The following is a 6,881-nucleotide window of genomic DNA, read 5'->3' as shown; positions in this document are numbered from 1 at the left end:
CCCCTGCTGAACAAGTAACAGGGGGCAAAAACGAGGGGGGGCACATTTATTTGGTGATAAATTGTGTAGATAAAGCGCTTTACAGGCTGGGACTTTGTTTCAGTATCTAGTGGTGCTGGGTGTGTGCTGGCATACTCTCTCTGTCTCTCCAAAGGGCCTTATTGTGGGTCTGGTCCCCATATTCAGATATCCCAGTGTGTGTGAGGGTGTCAGTACGTGTGTGTCGACATGTCTGAAGCAGAAGGCTCGTCTAGGGAGGATGCAGAGCAGATGGTGGTGGTGTCTCCGTCGGCACAGCCGACACCTGATTGGTTGGACATGTGGAATGTTTTAAATGCTAATGTGACTTTATTACATAAGAGATTGGACAAAGCAGAGTCCAAGGACAAAGCAGGGAGTCAATCCATGGCTTTGGCTGTGTCACAAGACCCTTCAGGGTCCCATAAACGTCCCTTCTCCCAGATAGCAGACACTGATACCGACACGGATTCTGACTCCAGTGTCGACTATGATGATGCGAGGTTGCACCCAAGAGTGGCCAAGAGTATTCAATATATGATTATTGCAATAAAAGATGTTTTGCATATCACAGAGGACCCCTCTGTCCCTGACACGAGGGCCTGCATGTTTAAGGAAAAGAAACCTGAGGTAACGTTTCCCCCATCTCATGAGCTGAACGCTTTATTTGAAAAGGCTTGGGAAACTCCAGACAAGGGACTGCAGGTTCCCAAGAAAATTATTATGCCGTATCCTTTCCCCTCAAAGGACAGGTTACGGTGGGAATCCTCGCCCACGGTGGACAAGGCCTTGACGTGCTTGTCCAAAAAGGTTGCGCTACCGTCCCCGGACACAGCGGCCCTAAAGGATCCTGCGGATCGCAGACAGGAAACTACCTTAAAATCAATTTATGCGACTACGGGAGCCCTGCTCAGACCTGCAGTAGCGTCGGCATGGGTGGGTAGCGCAATTGCATCGTAGGCAGATAACTTGTCATCTGACATTGACACCTTAGATAAAGATAGTATTTTGTTGACCTTGGGTCACATTAAGGATGCAGCGTTATATATGAGAGAGGCTGCAAGAGATATTGGGCTGTTGGGTTCAAGAGCCAATGCCATGGCAGTTTCTGCTAGAAGGTCCCTGTGGACCCGTCAATGGACAGGTGATGCTGATTCAAAGAGACATATGGAGGCTTTGCCTTACAAAGTTGATGTTTTATTTGGGGAGGGCCTCGCGGACCTGGTTTCCACAGCTACCGCGGGTAAGTCTTCTTTTTTGCCTTATGTTCCCCCACAGCAAAAGAAAACACCTCAATACCAGATGCAGTCCTTTCGGTCGCATAAGTTCAGAAAGGGTCGGGGCTCTTCCTTCCTCGCCAGAGGTAGAGGGAAAATAACACCAGCTACGGCTAGTTCCCAGGAACAAAAATATTCCCCGGCCTCTACAAAATCCACCGCATGACACTGGAGCTCCGCTGCGGGAGTCCGCACCGGTGGGGGCACGTCTTCGTCTCTTCAGCCAGGTCTGGGTTCAGTCGGATTTGGATCCTTGGGTGGTCAAAATTGTATCCCAAGGCTACAAACTCGAGTTCGAAGATGTGCCTCCACACCGATTTTTCAAATCGGCCTTGCCAGCTTCTCCCCCAGAGAGAGAAATAGTTTCAGCTGCCATACAAAAGCTGTGTCAACAGCAGGTGATTATCAATGTTCCCCTAGGACAACAGGGGAAAGGGTTTTATTCAACCCTATTTGTGGACCCGAAGCCGGATGGCTCGGTCAGACCAATTCTGAATCTAAAATCCCTAAACCTATATTTGAAAAGGTTCAAATTCAAGATGGAATCTCTCCGGGCAGTGATCTCCTGCCTGGAAGGGGGGGATTTTATGGTGTCACTCGACATTAAGGATGCATACCTTCATGTCCCCATATATCCTCCTCATCAGGCGTACCGGAGATTCGCTGTACATGACTGTCATTACCAGTTTCAGACGTTGCCGTTTGGGCTTTCCACGGCCCCGAGAATTTTCACCAAGGAAATGGCGGAAATGATGGTGCTCCTGCGCAAGCAGGGGGTCACAATTATCCCATACTTGGACGATCTCCTGATAAAGGCAAGATCGAGAGATCAGTTACTAAAAAGCGTGTCTCTCTCCCTGAGAGTACTACAACAACACGGCTGGATTCTAAATCTACCAAAGTCGCAGTTGGTTCCGACAAGTCGGCTGTCATTTTTGGGCATGGTTCTGCACACGGAAAAAAAGAAGGTTTTTCTCCCAATGGAAAAAGCCCAGGAACTCCAGAGCATGGTCAAGGACCTGCTGAAACCAAAAAAAGTGTCAGTTCATCAATGCACTCGAGTATTGGGAAAGATGGTGGCGGCCTACGAGGCCATTCCGTTCGGCAGGTTCCATGCGAGAACATTTCAGTGGGACCTTCTGGACAAGTGGTCAGGGTCCCATCTACAGATGCATCGGAGGATAAGCCTGTCCCCCAGGGCCAGGGTCTCTCTCCTGCGGTGGCTCCAGAGTGCTCACCTTCTAGAGGGTCGCAGGTTCGACATTCAAGATTTGGTTCTTGTGACCACGGACGCGAGCCTCCGAGGATGGGGAGCAGTCACACAAGGAAGAAATTTTCAGGGAATATGGTCAATTCAGGAGGCTTGCCTACACATCAATGTGCTGGAATTAAGGGCCATATACAACGGCCTGCAACAGGCGGAGAGTCTTCTTCGCAACCTACCCGTTCTGATCCAATCAGACAGCGTCACAGCCGTGGCGCATGTACACCGCAAGGGCGGGACTAGGAGCAGAGCAGCAATGGCAGAAGCCACCAGGATTCTTCGCTGGGCGGAAAATCATGTAAGCGCTCTGTCAGCGGTCTTCATTCCGGGAGTAGACAACTGGGAAGCAGACTTCCTCAGCAGACACGATCTCCATCCAGGAGAGTGGGGACTTCATCAAGAGGTCTTTGCAGAGGTAACAAGTCGTTGGGGACTTCCTCAAATAGACATGATGGCGTCACGCCTCAACAGAAAGCTTCGGACGTACTGTTCCAGGTCGAGGGACCCTCAGGCAGTGGCGGTGGACGTGGGTGTCTCAGTCGGTCTATGTGTTCCCTCCACTTCCACTTATCTCAAAAATGTTACAGTTGAGATCAGTCTTTGGCTGATGCTGTTTTGTTCATGCTGTTAACTGGTTTAGTATATACCATGTTGTACGGTGTGTATGGTGTGGGCTGGTGTGTATCTTGCCCTTAGATTAACAAAAATCCTTTCCCCGTACTGTCCGTCTCCTCTGGGCACAGTTCTATAACTGAGGTCTGGAGGAGGGGCATAGAGGGAGGAGCCAGTTCACACCCATCTAAAGTCTTAGCGTGCCCATGTCTCCTGCGGAGCCCGTCTATACCCCATGGTCCTTACGGAGTCCCCAGCATCCTCTACGGACTAGGAGAAAAAGATTTACCAGTAGGTTTAAACTCTTATTTTTTCGCCGGTGTAGGAGCATAAGGCAAGAATATTGACTTACCTGCGGTAGCCGCCGAGACTAACGCATCCAGCCCATCACCAAACAAGGCCTCACCTTTATACGGGAGAGCCTCCATATTTCTTTTGGAATCAGCATTCCACTGGCGAATCCACAACGCCCTCCGAGCCGATACTGCCATGGTAGCGGTTCTTGATCCCAAGAAACTAATATATTTCATGGTTTCTAGTACGTACGCAGCAGCGTCTTTAATATGACCTAACGTTAGGAGTATCTCGTCTCCATCTATTGTGTCAATGTCTAATGACAAGTTTTCTGACCACTTTTCAATAGCACTACTCACCCACTCACAGACAATGGTAGGCCTGAGTAGTGTCCCATTGGCCACATCAATAGATCACCTCACTCACTTGCGGTCTGTCGGCTCCTTAAGTGAAGCCATTCCAGGTGCAGGGAGAAACACCTTTTCTCTTTTATGACAGGGCCCTGTCTAAAATGCGGGGTGACTCTCACCTTTTTTGGAAAAAGGTAAGCTGCCTGAATTCCTTTTGGGAATCTGAAATTTCTTTTCAGGTTAAATCAGACTCCCTCCAAGAGACTGTTCAACTCCTGAGGTGGAGGGAAAATGACATTACTTCTTTAATAAAGTAAACCCTCTCCTTGTGGTAAAAGAGGGGGCTACGTAACTTCTAACGCCTCCTTTATAGCTAAAACATGTTTTAATGCTTTTTTGCTAACTTAGGACCTATTCCCCTGGATTCACTAGTGTCGACACAGGAATCAGAGTCCGTGTCGCTATCAGTTTGCACTACTTGTGCAAATTTGTATGTGACCCAGAAAGGTCCCTGTGGATGAAAGGCAGAATTATTAAAAATCACATCTTCAACAGATTATTTTCATTTTCTGTATGAGATTCAGTACAACCTCTTACTGATATGATTCACACTATCATGTAACCTTTCACCCAGTCAGGCTCTTGGTGTCATATTACACCTCTGTGTCCCTAACATGTCTCCACAGAGTTCCCTGCCACAGACATGTCACACACGTGCACAACCACACCACAGACACTCCGGGACTTATAGGGGACAGACCCACAGTAAAATCTGTCAGAGGGACACATATAGGATTTGCCAGATCACAACCCAGTGCCAGTAACACAATGTCTGTGAACACAAAATGCCCATTGACATGCAGCGCTTTTATACTGTTAATCACACAATTATATAGCACCAAATTCACTGTGGCCCCCGTTTTGCACCGATACTTGTTCAGTAGTGGAGGAGGACCAGCGTTGTTTCTGCAGCCTGAGGAGAGAGAGAAAATGGCGCTTAGCAGTGTGCTGGCTGACTGAGGAGGAAGCTCCACTCTTCAATGGTGTGTTTCTCCTCAGCTTTTATGAGGTAATTTTTTTATACTAGCGGGGGTAGGACTGTGCCTCAGCAACTTATGCCCCTTATTTATGCCAGTTTCCATAGGTTTCATGCTGCCCAGGGCACCCCCACCCCCCCCTGCGCCCTGCAGTGCCTGTGTATGTGTGGGCAACATGGCGTGCTGCGCTCCCGCCAGCCGCGCGGTACCTTTAGCCGTCACTGTCTTGATTGAAGATCTGTCTTCTAACACTCACCTGTCTTCTGGCTCTGTGAGGGGGGTGACGGCGTGCTGTGGGAGTGAGCATCTAGGCACGGCTAGCGTTCAGTTCCCTTCAGGAGCTAATGGTGTCCTGTCAGCCAGAAGCACAGCCATGAAACTCTTTAGGAAGTTGGTTCCTACTTCTGCCCCCTCAGTCCCACGAAGCAGGGAGTCTGTTGCCAGCAGTTCTCCCTGAAAATAAAAAACCTAACATAAGTCTTTTCAGAGAAACTCAGTAGAGCTCCTCTAGAGTGCATCCAGTCTGCCTGGGCACATTTCTAAAACTGAGGTCTGGAGGAGGGGCATAGAGGGAGGAGCCAGTTCACACCCTTGAAAAGTCTTAGGAGTGCCCATGGCTCCTGCGGAACCGTCTATACCCCATGGTGCTGAAGTGGACCCCAGCATCCTCTAGGACGTATGAGAAAAAATAATAATTTACTCACCGGTAATTCTATTTCTCGTAGTCCGTAGTGGATGCTGGGGACTCCGTAAGGACCATGGGGAATAGACGGCTCCGCAGGAGACTGGGCACATCTAAAGAAAGATTTAGGTCTATCTGGTGTGCACTGGCTCCTCCCCCTATGACCCTCCTCCAAGCCTCAGTTAGGACACTGTGCCCGGAAGAGCTGACACAATAAGGAAGGATTTTGAATCCCGGGTAAGACTCATACCAGCCACACCAATCACACCGTATAACTCGTGATAGGAACCCCGGTTAACAGTATGATAACAACGGAGCCTCTGAACAGATGGCTCGCAATAACAACCCGATTTGTGTAACAATAACTATTTACAAGTATTGCAGACAAGCCGCACTTGGGATGGGCGCCCAGCATCCACTACGGACTACGAGAAATAGAATTACCGGTGAGTAAATTCTTATTTTCTCTGACGTCCTAGTGGATGCTGGGGACTCCGTAAGGACCATGGGGATTATACCAAAGCTCCCAAACGGGCGGGAGAGTGCGGACGACTCTGCAACACCGAATGAGAGAACTCCAGGTCCTCCTCAGCCAGGGTATCAAATTTGTAGAATTTTGCAAACGTGTTTGCCCCTGACCAAGTAGTAGCTCGGCAAAGTTGTAAAGCCGAGACCCCTCGGGCAGCCGCCCAAGATGAGCCCACCTTCCTTGTGGAATGGGCTTTTACAGATTTAGGCTGCGGTAGTCCCACCGCAGAATGCGCCAGCTGAATAGTGCTACAAATCCAGCGCGCGATAGTCTGCTTAGAAGCAGGAGCACCCAGTTTGTTGGGTGCATACAGGATAAACAGCGAGTCAGTTTTCCTGACTCCAGCCGTCCTGGAAACATAAATTTTCAGGGCCCTGACTACGTCCAGTAACTTGGAATCCTCCAAGTTCCTAGTAGCCGCAGGCACCACAATAGGCTGGTTCAAGTGAAAATGCTGATACCACCTTCTGGAGAAACTGAGGACGAGTCCTCAACTCTGCCCTATCCATATGGAAAATCAGATAAGGGCTTTTATAGGACAAAGCCGCCAATTCTGACACACGCCTGGCCGAAGCCAGAGCCAACAGCATGACCACTTTCCACGTGAGATATTTCAAATCCACAGTCTTAAGTGGTTCAAACCAATGTGATTTCAGGAACTCCAAAAACACATTGAGATCCCAAGGTGCGACTGGGGGCACAAAAGGAGGCTGAATACGCAGAACTCCCTTGACAAAAGTCTGAACTTCAGGCAGTGAAGCCAGTTCTTTCTGGAAGAAAATCGACAGGGCCGAAATCTGGACCTTAATGGACCCCAA

The sequence above is a fragment of the Pseudophryne corroboree genome, chromosome 10, assembly GCF_028390025.1.
Source record: "Pseudophryne corroboree isolate aPseCor3 chromosome 10, aPseCor3.hap2, whole genome shotgun sequence".
Lineage (NCBI taxonomy): Eukaryota > Metazoa > Chordata > Amphibia > Anura > Myobatrachidae > Pseudophryne > Pseudophryne corroboree.
This window is presented reverse-complemented; position numbering follows the sequence as displayed.